Below are 15,424 nucleotides of genomic sequence, written 5' to 3' on the forward strand. Positions count from 1 at the left end.
ATAGTTCTGGGAAAACTGAACAGCCACATGGAAAAGAATGAAATTAGAACACTCCCTAACACCATACACAAAAATAAACTCCAAATGGATTAAAGACCTAGATATAAGACCAGACACTATCAAACTCTTAGAGGAACACATAGGCCAAACACTCTCTGTCTTAAATCACAGCAACATCTTCCCAGATCCACCTCTTAGAGTAATGACAGTAAAAACAAAAATAAACAAATGGGACCTAATCAAACAAAAGTTTCTGCACAGCAAAGGAAACCCTAAACAACACAAAAAGACAACCCACAGAGTGGGAGAAAAATCTTTGCAAGTGAATCAACTGACAAGAGATTCATCTCCAAAATTTATAAACACCTCCTATATCTCAATACTAAAAAAACAAACAACCCCATCTAAAAGTGGGCAGAAGATCTAAACAGACAATTCTCCAAAGAAGATATACAGATGGCCAAAAAAACACATGAAAAGATGTTCAACATCCCTCATTATTAGAGAAATGCAAATCAAAACCACTAGGAGGTATCCCCTTACACTGGACAGAATGGCCATCATCCAAAAGTCTACAAAAAATAAGTGCTGGAGAGGGTGTGGAGAAAAAGGAACCCCATTACACTGTTGGTGGGATTGTATGTTGGTGCAACCACTCTGGAAAACAGTATGGATATTCCTCAGTAAACTAAAAATAGAACTACCACTGGATCCAGCAATCCCACTCCTGGGCATCTACCCAGGGAAAACCATGTTTCGAAAAGACACTTATACCTCAATATTCATTGCAGCATTATTTGCAATAGCCAAGACATGGAAACAACCTAAATGTCCATCGACAGAGGAATGAATCAAGATGTGGTACATATACACAATGGAATATTACTCAGCCATTAAAAGGAAAGAAATAAATGGCATTTGCAGCAACATGGATGGACCTAGAAGTTATCATGCAAAGTGAAGTCAGTCAGACAATGAGACACCAACATCAAATGCTTTCACTGACATGTGGAATCTGAAAAAAGGACAGACTGAACTTCTTTGCAGAACAGATACTGACTCACAGACTTTGAAAAACTTATGGTTTCCAAAGGAGACAGTTCAGGTTATGGGGGGATGCACTGGGGTTGTGTGATAGAAATTGTATAAAATTGGATTGTGATAATCATTGTATAACTATAAATGTTAAATTCATTGAGTAATAAAAAAGCAAAAAAAATCATTGTGGAAACAACAGAAATAAAGGCTAAAGAAGCAAAGGTCAAGGAAATAGCTAGATTTTTTTAAAAAACAAAATTGACTAAATTTTAGCTAAACTGAAAAAATAAAGATCAGAATCCAATATACAGAATGAGAAAGAAAAGAGGAGACATTACAACTAATACCATAGAAATACATAGGTTCTCAAGAAACTACTGTGAACCATTATACACCAACAAATTGCGTTACAAAAAAACCTGATAAATTCCTAGAAACATGAAATGTATCAAACTGAATCATGAGGAAATTGAAAATCTGAAGAGACCATTAACAAATAAGAAGATTTAAAAATCTCCCAAAAAAGGAAAGCCAGGACCATACAGCTTCGCTGGTAAATTCTAAAAAACATTTACAGAATTAATACCAACTCTTATCAAATAGTTCCAAAAATATTAAGAGAAGGAAATATTTTCAAATTCACATTATGATGCCAGCAAAACCAGACAAGTACACTTGCAAGAAAAGAAAATTATAGGCCAATATCAGTGATGCACATAGATGCAAAAATCCTCAACAAAAATACTAGCAAACTGAATTCAATAGTATATAAGAGGAATTGTGCACAACAACTAAGTGGGATATTCCATGGATCAAATAATGGTTCAATATATACAAATCAATACCTGTGATATATCACATTAATAGAGTAAAATAAAAATCATATCATCTCAAGAGAGGCAAAAAAGCATTTGACAAAATTCATAATAAAAGTCCTTAACAAATTTGGTATTAAAGGGATGTATTTCAACATAATAAAGGCCATATATGACAAACCCAGACTTAACATTCAATAGTGAAAAATTGAAAGTTGTTTCTCTAAGATCAAGAAAGGACAGGATGTTTACTCTTGCTGCTTTTATCAACACAGTACTGGTAGTTTTAGCCAGAGCAATTAGACAAGAAAAAGAAATAAAAATCATTCAAATTGGAAAGGAAAGAGTAAAATTGTCATTGTTATAGATTGCATAATCTTACATATAGAAACCCTAAAGACTCCAACAAAATATCATGGAAATAATAAACAAGTAAAGTTGCAGGGTACAAAATCAATGTAGAAAAATCCCTTTGTATACAATAACAACAAACTATCTGAAAGAGAAATTAAGGAAATAGTCCCATTTACAAAAGCATCAAAAATAATAAAATACTTAAGAATAAATATAATGAAGGAGGTAAGAGACATGTACACTGAAAGCTGTAAGATAGTGATTTACAAAATTAAAGAAAACACAAATAAATGGAAAAATATCATATGTTCATGGAATGGAAGAATTAATATTGTTAAAATGTCCATGCTACCCAAAGCAATCCATATATTCAATGCAATCTCTATCAAATGCAAATGACATTTGACATAAATAGAAAAAACAACACTAAAATTGAAATGGAAGAACAGAAGAACCAGAATAGACAAAGGAAACCTAAGAAAGATGAAGAAGTGATCACCTTCACTAATCATCAGAGGAAGAGAAATCAAAACCAAAATAAATATAACCTCGCATCTGTAGGATACCTTTTATTCTAAAGAAACATAAAATATAAAAAATGTTGGTGAAGATGTAGAGAAAGGGAATTCTTGTGCACCGTTGGTGGGAATGTAAATTGATACAACCATTGTGGAAAATAATACTGTGGTTTTTATTTCTTTCTCTCTTTTTTTGTCTTTTTATGGGTGCTCCCATGGCATATGGAGGTTCCCTGGCTAGGGATCAAATAAGAGCTCTAGCCGCTGGCCTACACCACAACAACAGCAACACAGGATCCAAGTTGCCTCTGCGACCTACTCACAGCCCATGGCAATGCCAGATCCTTAACCCACTGACGAAGGCCAGGGATTGAACCTGTGTCCTCATAGATGATGGATTCATTTCCACTGAGCCACAATGGGAACTACATAATTGTGGTTTTTCTAAAAAACTGAAAGCAGAACTGCCATGTGCCTCAAGCTTGAGGTTGGGGGAAATGAAGAGATATTGGTCAAAGGGCATAAACTTTAATTTATGAGATGTGTAAGATCTGTGGATATAATGCATAGTGACTTATAGTTAATAATATTGTATTATATACCCGAAATTTCCAAAGACAGTGAATCTTTAGCTTTCTAACCACACATAATGTTAACTATGTGAGGTGATATACATGTTAGTTAACTTGATTCCGTAATTATTTCACAATATATATGTATTTCAAATTATCTGCTGAATAGCATTGAGAACTATGTCTAGATACTCATGTTGCAACAGAAGAAAGGGTGGGGGAAAAACTGTAATTGCAATGTATACATCTAAGGATAACCTGACCCCCTTGCTGTACAGTGGGAAAATAAAAAAAAACCCACAAAAAAACCAAATTATCACATTGCATACATTAAATATACACAATTTTATATGTCAATAAAACCTCAATAAAGCTGGGGAAAAAATAGCCTTATAATGGTTACTGAGTATAGTGATATTTAAAGGGATAACTTTTTTTGGAAATTTGTATATGGTGCATGTGGAATTTTCTTTAGCTATATTTGTTGAGTTCTTGATATAAGATAGATTGGTGCATAAGCAACAGAGGATATCAGTGTGAAATTCAGTATTTAGCAGTGTGTATTGCCAGTATTATTTTGTTGACTGATATATATTGGAATTCTATTTAATAAAAGTAGGTTGTGTGGTACAATGTACAGTGATAAATTTGTGAAACTCTGTCCTGGAAGTGTATAATGGATTTACTAAAGTCTTTACTGATATGTACTAAAATTCTGTGTTTAAGAGAGCTAAATATGTGCATTAATGATTCTAGAAAACATAGAAGGAAAACCTCATGACAGTAGATTTAGCAATGATGTCTTGGATGTGACACCAAAAGCACAGGAGGCAAAATAAACAAAGAGATAAATTAAACTACATTAAAATTTAAAGCTTCTTCCTTAGTTTCTTCCTCCCCAGTTGTGTGAAGAAGGTAATGAAGTCCATATGCCTTACCAGTTTATCACTAGGAAGAAAAAATACCCATCAGAGAGGCAGCAATAAATGTGATTCATGAGGTTATCTATTACTGGAAATTCATCATTTGAGTTCAAAAGATGTTGATGGAAAGTAAGTATAAAATTTAGACCTTCCTATTTTTATTAAAGTATATTTATTTATATTACAAATTATATGATATATATTGTAATATATACTATATAGTATATAACTTATACTAGGTGGTATATTATATACTATATAATCACAGGAAATGGGACCTGTAAGGAGGAAATTCTGTGAGATTTTCATATGATGCCTTTCTAGCCTCTTATGAGCAAACTGCTAGTCAGTCCTTGCTTCTATCACCCCCACCAGCACACTGGGAAGCTGAGGGTATGAAGAGCCAAGTGACCCACCCAGAAGCACAGATGTGGCAGATGTGGGGCCCCAGATTGAGGTCTACACCTCCCACCCACCCAGGTTGACTGCCCACTCCCTGCAGGTTCCATGTCCCTTCTCTGAGGGGACCGGCTCACAGAGCCTCCTCTTAGGGAGATTCACTTTGCAAACCTTCGCTTCACTGGGATTCATGTTACAAATCCCTTCATTTGATGGGATATATCTTACAATCCTGTTTTGGGGTGATCCAGGAGGCTTATCCCCCTGAAGTGGGTTCAGCCCCATGTCACCAGGGCAGCTTTCCTGAGTCACACTCACTTGCTCATCCATTCCCAGCTCAGACCCTCAGTCTTCCTCTCATGAGGAGAAATTTTTCTTGAAATTGTCTTCCACTCGTGAACCAGTTAAATGATTAGAAAGCAAGCCAGAGCTGCAGCCCCTTGCCTATCCTGACCATCAGGACCCACACCTGTTCCTTGGATCTAGCCCACGCAGCAAGGCCTGTTTTCTTCAACTATGAGCCTGGGGTGGGCAAGGATTGGCTGACCTGGGCAGCGTGACCCTGTTGGCCAGCCCTTCCCAGGTGTGCTGGGTTGAGTTGTGTATACATAACCCCTCCAGCAGTGAGAGCACCTGCAGCTGTACCTGATGCCATACTTCCAGCCTTGTCTGTAGCCCCTGGGCTGGGCTGGTGGGAAGGAGTGAGGGGCCGCGGCCTTGTGGGTGGCCAGGTCTGAGTGGGCCTCTTTTGGACCTTCTGCCAGATTTGCTGCGTGAACTACGTGCTAAGGAAGAGGATGTGTCACCTGCACCTGCCACTGGAAGTTCTCCCCAGGCAGAGGTGAAGAAGCAAGAAAAATGGCATTGGGGTCTGGACAGGAGAAATAACTCAGGTAGGCAAATGAAAAGCTTCCAGAAGAGCCACCAGGCCAGAACCATCCCGCATGGGCTGCAGATATCAACTTGGCAGGTGCGCTGTCACTGGCGTGGCTCCAAGCCCTCTCCACCAGCCTTTAAAGTCTGCACATATTCAGGTGGTTTACCTGGGAGGGTGGATAAGGTTCAGGAGCAGCTGGCTTGGGGGTCAGCTAATATTTACTCAGAGACCCCTCCCCATAGTCCATCAGCTTCCAGTGAGGATGTTCCTTGCAGGGTCTACTGGCTGCGTAAAAGAAAATTCCCCACCTCTGACCAACCTCAGAATTGTTTATCAGTGTTGTGATTGCCCTCATCAGGTTTTCTATTTTTTCTTTTTTTTTTTTTTTTGGCTTTTTATGGCCACACCTGCAGCATATGAATCTTCCCAGACTAGGGGTCAAATTGGAGCTGCAGCTGCCGGCCTACTCCACAGCCACAGCAATTCCAGATCTGAGCTGGATCTACACCACAGCTCAGGGCAACACCGGATCCTTAACCCACTGAGCAAGGCCAGGGATCAAACCTGCATCCTCATAGATCCTAGCTGGGTTCGTTACCACTGAGTCATGACAGGAACTCCCTCACTGGGTTTTCATCTGTGGGTTCTTAATTAGCAGTGTGAATGGTGACATTAAATGTTATCAATCAATGTTGAAATACTTACCTCACATGTACAGGTGTGAGAACCTGGGGGACTGTGGGAAGCTGGCACCCTTAGGGAAGGGCTTCAGATTTGACCCCTTAGCATTCTGGCGTCCAGAGACTGCTTTAGGATTTCTGGGGGCCCAATGCTGACTGCAAGGGTTCTGTAATTTGACCTCTATATGCCTTGAGTAAATCCTACACTTCCAGGATCCTACAGAGCCGGGTCTTTTTGAGGGATCTGAGCCACGTCTGTAACCTACACCACAGCTCATGGCAATGCCAGATCCTTTTTTTTTTTTTTTGTCTTTTTGTCTTTTTGCTATTTCTTGGGCCGTTCCCATGGCATATGGAGGTTCCCAGGCTAGGGGTTGAATCGGAGCTGTAGCCACCGACCTACGCCAGAGCCACAGCAACGTGGGATCCGAGCCGCGTCTGCAACCTTCACCACAGCTCATGGCAACGCTGGATCCTTAATCCACTGAGCAAGGGCAGGGACCGAACCCTCAACCTCATGGTTCCTAGTCGGATTCGTTAACCACTGCACCACGGTGGGAACTCCCAGAGCCGGGTCTTTGTGGCTGTTCTGTGGCTTCTCTCATGAATGACCACAAGCTAGGTGACTTAAAAGGCCAGGAATCATCCTCCCCCAGTCCTGGAGACCAGACGTCTGAGATCAAAGTGTTTCAGGGCTGAGGTCTCTCCAGAGGCTCCAGGGGAGGGCTCTTCCTGCCTCTTCCAGGTTCAGGGTGTCCAGGCATCCCAGGCTTATGGCTGCATCCCTCCTATTTCTGCCTTGTCTTCATCACATGGCTTCTCCTCTGTGTCTGTGTCTCCTCTTTTGTCTCTTATCAGGACTCTGACATTGAATTTAGGGCCACTATAACCCAAGATGCCCTCATTTCAACTTCATTTGGAAAGATGCTTTTCCCAGGTATGGTGCTGTTCATGTGTTCTGGGGGACACATCTTTTGGAGCCACCATTCAACCCATTCTCTGTGTATAAAATAACCCTAATTTAAACAGATGATGAAGGTCCCATATAGATTGGTACAGACAGCAGCCATATGAATGGGTGTCTGGGGGGAATGAGGACCCTGGAAACACCTGGGAAGGATCAAGGCCTGGCTTCATCAGAAGATGCGCTCTTCTACCACAGGCTGTGAAAACAGCCACTCTACCCTGTCCATGGAGAGGGACCTAGTGCTAAGTCCAGGAGTGGTACCTTGCAAAGCTGGCCCCTCTGAGAGTTCATCATCAATAGCATCAGGCAGAGTTCCTGTCGTGGTTCAGTGGAAGTGAATCTGACTAGTATCCATGAGAATGCAGGTTTGATCCCTGGCCTTGCTCAGTGGTTAAAGATCCAGCATTGCCATGAGCTATGGTGTGTGGATCACAGATGTGGCTTGGATCTGGCATTGTTGTAGCTGTGGTGTAGGCTGGTGGCTACAACTCTGAATCAACCCCTAGCCTGGGAACCTCCATGTGCCAAGGGTGCAGTCCTAAAAAGACAAAGAAAAAAATATCATCAGGCAACCAATAACTATAGGCTTGGAGGAATAGATTTCTGGCAGGTGATAGCACTGTCTTTTTACACTCAGCAAGACTAGAATAGGAAGGTTTGAAGAAGAGTTTGGGAGATTGCTAAGCTTGGTTGTCTAGGAAATTTCTTCTCTGAATTGAAGGCAGAGCTTATTGAGCTGAACTCCACGGATTGTTTAAAGGTGCTGCCCCCGGGAGTTCCCATAGTGGCTCAGGAGTAATGAAACCAACTAGTTTCATCCATGAGGATGTGGGTACAATCCCTGGCCTTTCTCAGTGGGTTAAGGGATCTGGTTTTGCTGTGAACTGTGGTATCTAAATTGAGAACAAAATTAGGACTTTATTAGGGTTAGGGCCATTGTTGGACATAGCACAGGGCCTTAGGGGCAGAGTCAGTGCCTTAGTTGGATATAATCAGAGCCTTAGTTAAGCACATATAAGGGACTTATTTGGGGACAGTGCATGACCTTAGTTAGACACAGGATATGGCATTCGTTAGGGAAGGAACAGGGCTTTAGGTCTGGATAGTATAGGACCTTAGGTTGGAAGAGTGAATTGCCTCTGTTAGGGACACCATCCTATTCTTACGTAGGAACAAATTCAGAGAACTGACTTTAGATAGCTGAAGTCATAGGTGGAGACAACTCAGGCCTTTAGATAGGGTTAGTGCTGAGTCTTATTTAGAGAAGGAGTCAGGTCATTAATTTGAGACAGTTCAAAGCATGAGTTAGGGTTAGTGCAGAGCCTTAGGTAGGGACATGCCAGGGTCTTATTTGAAAACAGTGCAGGGACTTAGTTTAGGATAGGATCAAGGTTTTAGTTAGAGACAACTCAGGGTTTTAGTTAGGGACATTCCAGGGTCTTGGAAAGGGATAGCACAGGGCCATAGTTAGGGAAAGAATCAGGACATTAGTTGGAGAGAGCTCAGGGAGATAATGAGGGCCAATGTAGACCCTTAGGGACAGTGTAGAACCTTCATTAGGGACAGTGCCAGGGTCTTAGGGACAGTGTAGGGGCTTAGGACAAGTGTCAGGGCCTTAGTTGGAGACTGCTTAGGGACTTAGGAACAGAGTCAGATCCTTAGTTGGAAATAACTCAGGGCCTTAGATGGAGATAATCAGGACCTTCATTAGGACAGGTAAGGGTCTTAGTTAAGAACAAATAAGTGTCTTAGGACAGTGAAGGGACTGAGTTGGGCATAGGGTCAGGGTCTTAGTTAAAACAGCAAGAGCCATAGTTAGGGTCAAAACTGGTCATTAGTTAAGGACAGTGCATGGCCTTAGGAACAGGGCTATGTCTAAGTACTTTTCCTAGGGACAGATTTAGGGCCATGGTTGGACATAGCACAGTGCTTTAGTAAGGGACATTGTTGGGATATTATTTAAGGACACATAAGGGCCTTAGGGGCAGTGTAGGACTTTAGTTAGGCTCACTGTTAGGGCATTAATAGGAGACAGCTCAGAACATGAGTTAGGGTTAGTGTAGGGACAGACAGGGCCTTATTTAGGGACAATGCAGGGCCCAAGTTTGAGAATCAAGGCATCACTGAGAAAGCTCAGGATTTTAGTTAAAAAACATCCTGGGGCATTAGTTAGGGATAGGTCAGGGCACCCCATAATTTGGGAGTCAGGATGTTGTTGTAGAGAGCTCAGTGTAATAAGGGCAGTGTAAGGCCTTAGTTAGGAATAGAGCCAGGACCTTAATTATGGAGAGCACAGGATCTTATTTGGAGATAGAATAGGGACTTAGATAGGGATGGTGTAAGGCCCTAATTAGGGATAGCCCTGGGCATTAGTTAGGAACAAGGCATGGCCTTAAAAACAGTGCAGAGTCTACTTTGATAACAGCACTAAGACTTTTCTTAGAGATGGTGTCAGGCTGGTTGGACAATAGTACAGGATATTAGTTAGGGAGAGAGTCAGATCCTTAGTTGTAGATAACTCAGGGTCTTGCTTAAGGACACAAAGTGGCCTTACCTGGGGACAGTGCATACCCTTACAGACAGATTGTGGTATTGCTGGGGAAGGAACAGGGCTTTAGGTAACACCATTACACAGCATTAGTTTGGAAGACTGAAGGGCCTCAATATCCTTACTTAGGGACAAAATCAGGGCCTTTACTAGAGAAAGCTGGAGGTCTTACTTAGAGATAGCCTAGGGCTATAGTTTGGGAGAAGGCCAGGCTTTAGTTAGTAAATGAGTTAGGACCTTTATTGGAAATACCTTATTTTTTTTAATAGCAGCTCCATTACTTTATTACTTATTATAAGATATTGTATTGAAATCTATATTCTTATTTAATACTCACAAGGATAAGTTCTACACTATTTAATATTTAAGCTTTGTGAATGATGATGCCAAAACCTAAGTGGTTAAGTAACTTACCCTAAATGACACAGCTAGTAAATCAAAGATTTTAGATTTGAACCCAGATCTACTTGACACCATAGTCCAGGCTTTTAAAACTGTGGTGCTTCTTTGTAGTGGTGGAATGCAATGAGCATTAAGGACTTGATTTGCACTCCAGATAGTTTTTTTTTTTCCTCCCCGCTGTACAGCATGGGGATCAAGTTACTATTACATGTATACATTTTCCCCCCACCCTTCGTTCTGTTGCAATATGAGTATCTAGACATAGTTCTCAAGGCTACTCAGCAGGATCTCCTTGTAAATCTATTCTAAGTTGTATCTGATAACTCCAGGCTCCGGATCCTTCCCACTTCCTCCCTCTCCCGTTGGGCAGCCACAAGTCTCTTCTCCAAGTCCATGATTTTCTTTTCTGTGGAGATGTTCATTTGTGCTGGATATTAGATTCCAGTTATAAGTGATATCATATGGTATTTGTCTTTCTGACTCATTTCACTCAGTCTCTAGTTCCATCCCAGATAGCTTTGAAGTTAATATAGACAGAAGTAAAAAATATAGAACATACTCATAAAATACATTATAGCTATTAAAATTAGTGCATCAACATGAATACATTACAAAAAAATGTTGAGTGAAAAAGTTACAAAACAACATATACAGTACAACATTATTTATATAGACTCTCAAACATGCAAAATAAAATGAGAAATTACTTAGGGATGTATATGGACATTCCCATGAGTGGGAATAAGCTATATAGCAAATGAAGTTAAAATAATTACCTCTGAGGAGTGAGGGAAAAGACTAAAGTTGAAGAAAGTTCAAAGGGGCTTTATACATCTGTGTGATATTTTGGTTCTTTAGAGAGAAAGAATCCAAGGCAAAGATTACTAAAATGATAATAAGCCTTTTAAAAGGTGTGGATACATATATTTTCTACATTTTTAAAAGTTTTTTTCCATTATAGGTGATTTACTTGTTCTGTGAATTTCTACTGTATAGCAAAGTGACCCAGTCATATATATATATATATATATATATATATATATATATATATATATATATTCTTACATTATCCTCCATCATGTTCCATCACAAGTGATTACAGTTCCTTTGCTATACAGCAGGATCTCATTGCTTATATCCACTCCAAATGCTATAGTTTGCATCTATTGACTTCAAACGACCAGTCCATCCCATTCCCTCCCCCTCCCCTTTGGCAACCACAAGTCTGTTCCAAGTCTGTGAATTTCTTTTCTGTAGAAAGGTTCATTTGTGCCATATATTAGATTCCAAATGTAAGTGATATCGTATTTGTCTGTTTCTTTTTTTTTTATTTGTTCTTTTTTTTATTGCTCAATGAATTTACTACATTTATAGTTGAACAATGATCATCACAATCCAATTTTATAGGATTTCCATCCCACAACCCCAGCGCATGCCCTACCCCCTGAACTGTCTCCTTTGGAAAACATAAGTTTTTCAAAGTCTGTGAGTCAGCATCTGTTCTGCAAAGAAGTTCATTCTGTCCTTTTTTTAGATTCCACATGTCGGTGATAGCATTTGATGTTGGTGTCTCATTGTCTGAGTTCACTTAGCATGATAATTTCTAGGTCTATCCATGTTGCTAAAAATGTTGGGATTTCATTCCTTTCAATGGCTGAGTAATATTCCATTGTGTATATGTATCGCATCTTCTTGATCCACTCCTCTGTCAATGGACATTTAGGTTGTTTCCATGTCTTGGCTATTGCAAATAGTGCTGCAATGAACATTGGAGTTCATGTGTCTTTGTGAGTTGTGGTTTTCTCTGGGTAGATGCCCAGGAGTGGGACTGCTGGATCAAATGGCAGTTGTATTTTTAGTTTTCTGAGGAATCTCCATGCTGTTTTTGGAAATACCTTAGAGCATGAATTAGTGTTAGTCTAGGGACATAGGTTTGGGACATCCCATGGCCATATTTAGGGATATTGCAGGGCCTTAGGGATATAATCAAGGCCTTAGATAATGCTCCTTGTTTTAGTTAAGGACAGCCCAGGGCCACAGTTACAAGATGTGTCAGGGATTTAGTTGGAGAGAGCTCAGAGTGATAGTTAGGGACAGTGCCAGGGCCTTAATTAGGCACACAGAAGGGGCCTTAGTTAGAGATAGAATAGTTATTAAAGTAGGGACAGTGTCAGGGCCTCTTTTAGGGATAACCCAATGCTATTGATATCAGGGATATCTTATATTCCCTGATATTAGAAAAATAGGTCCTTGGATATAGACAGCACAGTTACCTAAGTTAGACACACTATCAGGGCTTTAGTTGGCAATCCGATAGGGATGAAAGTAGGGTCAGTGTCAGGGTATCTTTTAGGGATAGCCCAGGGCCTTATTTAAAGCAGATAGAGATTTAGGCAAATTGTCAGGCCTTAGTTGAAGATAGCTTAGGAACTAAAGTAGGAACAGTTTTAGGGCCTAATTAAGGGGTAGCCCATGGCCTTAGGGATAGTGCAGGGTTTTAATACTGGAGAGAATCATGGCCATAGTTAGAGAAAGGTCAGTGTTTTAGTTAGGGACATCCCAGTGACATAGTTAGGGAAAGAGAATGGCAATTGGATAAAGCTCAGAGTGACAGGGACAGCACAGGGCCTTAGTCATAGTATTGTGGCCTTAATTGGAGACAGCTTAGGTAATTATTTAGGGACACTGTCAGGGGCTCATTAAAGGAGACCCCAGGGCCTTAGTTAGGGAAAACACAGGGCCCAAGTTAGGAAGAGCATTTGGAATTTACTTAGAGGTAGAGTCAGGGCCTTATTTATGGACTCATAATGGTCCTAATGTGGGACATGTAAGGGCCTCAGGGACAGCATTAAGACTTAGGGACAGAGTCAGGGCCATAGTTGGAAAAAGCTCAAGGTTTTAGATGGAGATAATTAAGGCCTTAGTTAAGGATACATAAAGGTCTTGGTTTGGACAGTTTAGGCTTCAATTAGTAACAATGTAGCTCCTGAGCAAGGCACATTTTCAGGTACTTAGTTATAGACAGAAAAGGCCTTTATTAGGGATATAACTGGGCCTTAGTTAAAGACAGTGCATGACTTTAGGAAGAGTTCAGGGTCTAAGTTGAGGACGGCATTAGGACTTTTCTTAGGGACAGGATTAGGGCCATAGTTGGCCATAGTGAGGGTCTTAGGGGCAGAGTCAAAGACTTAGCTGGAGATAACTTAGGGCATTAATTTAGGTCACATATGGGTCTCAGTTAAGGATGCATAAGGTTCTTAATTGTGGAAAATGCCTTAGGAATAGTGCAGAGTCTAAGTTGAGGCCAGAGTTAGGACTTTTCCTAGGAGCAGAGTCAGAGCCATATTTGGCATAATGTGGGGCCTTAGCGCCAGTGTCAAGGCTTTAGCTGGGGATGATCAGGGTTAGGGACAGTGCATGGCCTTAATTAGGGACAGAGCATGGCATTAATTAGGGAATGAACAGGGCTTTAGGTAGGGACAGCACACAACCTTAGTTTAGAAGAGAGAAGGGCCTTGATTAGGGACAATATCAGGTCCTGAGGGACAGAGTCAGGGCCTTTACTAGAGATAGCCAAAGGTCTTAGTTGGAGAGAGGGCATTACTAAGGGACAGGCCTGGCCTAAGTTAGGGAAAGAGTAAAGGGCTTAAATGGAGACAGTTCAGTGTGTGAGTTATAGTCAGTGCAAGGCTTTAGGTAGGGACATCTCAGGTCCTTATTTAGGGCCAGTGTAGGGTGTTAGTTCAAGAGAGAACCAAGGCCTTAGGGAAAGCTCTGGATTTTAGTTAGGGACAGCCCAGTTACATCATTAGTGAGAATCAGGATGATATTTGGAGAGCTCAAAGTGATAGGGACAGTGTCACTAATTACATCTAAGTATTTCTAAATAAGACCCTGAACTGTCCCTAATAAAGGCATTAAGTTCTTGGGACTCACCAGGCTTCCATCTTCAAGACAACATGGGGCAGCATCCATGCTGACAGGAGCTGGGAGCTGGTTTCCTGACAACCAAGACAATGCCAGGAGGAAAAGGTGAAGAGAGGTGAGGAGAAGCTTCCTGTGTGCAACTGACTGCTGAGGGGGGGGGTCTGTTTTCAGACGAGAAACAAAGGGCTTGATGTGGAAAACTGGGCTTTATTCAGCTTTGTGTGCAGTGTAGACAGCATATGGTACATGGTATCCAGTTTTCCCAGCACTGTTTATTGTGGGGACTATCCTTCCCTGGATTGGAAGAGTAGATATCAAAATGACTATACTACCTAAGGCAATCTACAGATTCAATGCAATCCCTATCAAATTACCAAGGACACTTTTCACAGAACTCGAACAAAATATTTTAAAGTTTGTTTGGAAGCATAAAAGACCCAAAGTAGCCAAAGACATCCTGACAAAGAAAAATGGAACTGGAGGAATCAGGGTCCTGGACTTCAGACTATACTACAAAGAAACAATCATCAAAACCACATGGTACTGGCACAAAGACAGACGTAGAGATCAGTGGAACAGGATAGAAAGCCTAGAATTAAACCCATGCACCTACAGCCAACTCATCTATGACAAAGGAGGCAAGAATATACAATGGACAAAGGACAGCTTGTTCGATAAGTGGTGCTGGGAAAACTGGACAGCCACATGGAAAAGAATGAAATGAGAACACTCCCTCACACCATACACAAAAATAAACTCCAAATGGATTAAAGACCTAGATATAAGACCAGACACTATCAAACTCTTAGAGGAACACATAGGCCAAACACTCTCTGACTTAAATGACAGCAACATCTTCCCAGATCCACCTCTTAGAGTAATGACAGTAAAAACAAAAACAAACAAATGGGACCTAATCAAACAAAAGTTTCTGCACAGCAAAGGAAACCCTAAACAACACAAAAAGACAACCCACAGAATGGGAGACAATCTTTGCAAGTGAATCAACTGACAAGGGATTCATCTCCAAAATTGATAAACACCCTCTGCAGCTCCATACCAAAAAAACAAACAACCCCATCCAAAAGTGGGCAGAAGATCTAAACAGACAATTCTCCAAAGAAGACATACAGATGGCCAAAAAACACATGAAAAGATGTTCAACATCCCTCATTATTAGAGAAACGCAAATCAAAACCGCTCTGAGGTACAACCTTACACTGGACAGAATGGCCATCATCCAAAAGTCTGCAAACAATAACTGCTGGAGAGGGTGTGGAGAAAAAGGAACCCCATAACACTGTTGGTGGGGTTGTAAATTGGTGCAACCACTCTGGAAAACAGTATGGAGATTCCTCAGAAAACTAAAAATAGGATCCAGCAATCCCACTCCTGGGCATCTAC

At 40.9% G+C, this 15,424-nt stretch overlaps 1 long non-coding RNA gene across 2 annotated transcripts in view; it reads left to right on the forward strand.

Annotated features, from left to right (window-relative positions):
* The window catches only part of LOC102160870, a 95,743-nt gene continuing 85,561 nt past the window's right edge, over nucleotides 5,243-15,424 (forward strand). For both annotated transcript variants that reach the window (XR_002345104.1, XR_002345105.1), the window contains exon 1: nucleotides 5,243-5,512. This is a non-coding gene — a long non-coding RNA (uncharacterized LOC102160870). The remainder of the gene's footprint in view (nucleotides 5,513-15,424) is intronic.

The sequence above is a fragment of the Sus scrofa genome, chromosome 6 (assembly GCF_000003025.6).
Source record: "Sus scrofa isolate TJ Tabasco breed Duroc chromosome 6, Sscrofa11.1, whole genome shotgun sequence".
NCBI classification, from domain to species: Eukaryota; Metazoa; Chordata; class Mammalia; order Artiodactyla; family Suidae; genus Sus; species Sus scrofa.